Below are 2,082 nucleotides of genomic sequence, written 5' to 3' on the forward strand. Positions count from 1 at the left end.
TCAAAATGTTCTAAACCAATGGTCCTCAAACTTTTTAGTCCATGCCTTGCTTTTATCCATGAAAAAAATCATGCTCCAGGGGAGAAAGGGAGCCATTGGAAAAAAGGGGAAGGAAGGATCTCAGGGAAAGCAGAACAAGAGTGGATGAAAGGAGGGAACTGTGTCATACCTTATTTGTTGGTCACAGAGCAGCAGAGGTTGAAAAGGACTAATAGAAGTTATCCCTCAACATATTGAGATTGTAAAAGCCATAAAAAAGAGTGTGTCAGGGACACTGATTAGTGGCATCATCACCATGGGATGCTACAGCACTGCAGGGTTGCTTAGTACATATTCTGGCAGCACCATTAACCTGCCATGCCAAGATAACAGAGATAACCCACGTTCACTTACTTCCCTTTGGTCCACAGTTAGAAATGAGATTCTTTGACGGTCCGGAAGCTCTGTTCTGATAAGCATCCACATTTTTTTAATTCCCTTTCTTTGATCTCCCAAGCAATCCAACCTGTTCCCAAAGATCCCCCTTCAGACCTGTAGCTCCCACACAGCTGTTATTTCCAGCAATACATTAAAATAAGGGGGAAAAAGCCCTCCTACAAGGATTAAGTCAAGAGTGTAATCTAGAAAAGGAAAAATATGCTAAAGAATGATTTCAAATTGTAGTGGAGAAAGTTTTCATCAAATGTTTCCTAAAAACCAGAAAAGGGATCAATGAAAACATTTTAATAAAAAACCTGTTCTTTGCAAAATATGGGGCTTTAAAATATATGCAGCTTTTTTGTTTTCAGACTATATATTTACCTCAGATACTTCACAACCTGTCTCATGGCTGACACTGTAGCTTCTTTAGTGGCTCTGAAGCAGAGGTAACTTGGAGAGAAATCAACCTACAGCAAAACCAGTTCTGAGACAGGGACTGAACTGAAGAAATTGGCTCTGCCCCGTTCACCACAGCTCTTTTTTAAGACACAAAAACCAAAAGAGTTTTTCTCCCTTGAAAAAGAAATATTTTCATTGGAGCTGAAATGCACTGAAAAGGCCATCAAATAAAATGTGAATTTAATGGGTGACAAAATCTGACTAAAAAGTTCTTGAATTTAAGTTGTCAAATTTTAGTAATGAGCCACAATATAAACAACAGAACCAATTAATTTGTTTTCTTTTAAGAAGTCTCATGCCGTACCTAAAAGACTGTTGTTCTGTGTAGTTAAACGCTCATGCATTAAAATGCTAATAATTAAACTGTTATGACTGACTAATGAACTCTGCCAACTATAAATGATGGTCTTGTTAGATTCACTGCACAGCAAGGCTTCCTTTGTACTGAAAAAGTTAAAGGTTAAAGAGCTCTTGAAAACAGCGAGCAGCATCTAGAAGCAATTACATTTTTTTTCTTGGAAACTAATAGTTGTACAATAATGTTTCAATTCGCACTCTGAAGAAAAAAATTACTATGGGCTCCATTCATCAGAGCAAATCTGCAGCTTTCTACACCATGGCAGGTTGTTAATTTGGCTCCTGCACCCAGCCCTCTCAGCCTACAATCTAGTGTTTTGCAAAACCTTTTATTGATCCTGCTCATGGAAACTAAAAGGGCAAAGACTCAAGCTTGCCTCTTGATACCTGTTGAGAAGCACTCAGTCACATCAGAAAAACATGATGAGATTGGATTTCAAAAGGCTTATGTGGCAGATTTACTTGGATATAGTGTTTATTCGCTAGTTGTCCCTGTGCATTGGCTGCCAGACAATACAGTCTCTGGTAAATGAAGGAGACAGAGCTGGAACTTGAACTTTATGCCTGTAAGGAAGCCCTACTTGATTATATCTATGACCACAGCTATGCTTCTTGACAAATACCACCTGGGGGAGAAGACAGGGGATTCCAGTGTGATCACTCAATGCAACTGTGAGTTTCAGAATCAAGACTTTCCTGTGAACCTCACGTTCCTGGAAATTAAATAGAATTCCCTCTCCTAAAAGGAATTTGATCCTGAATTATTTGTTAAATAAAAGTTTCTATGAATCCTAGATGAAATATGACGAGTGGTCACCGAAGCTAATGAGCTATAATTGACCATGG

Source organism: Melopsittacus undulatus, chromosome 4 (assembly GCF_012275295.1).
Source record: "Melopsittacus undulatus isolate bMelUnd1 chromosome 4, bMelUnd1.mat.Z, whole genome shotgun sequence".
In the NCBI taxonomy this organism is placed as follows: Eukaryota; Metazoa; Chordata; class Aves; order Psittaciformes; family Psittaculidae; genus Melopsittacus; species Melopsittacus undulatus.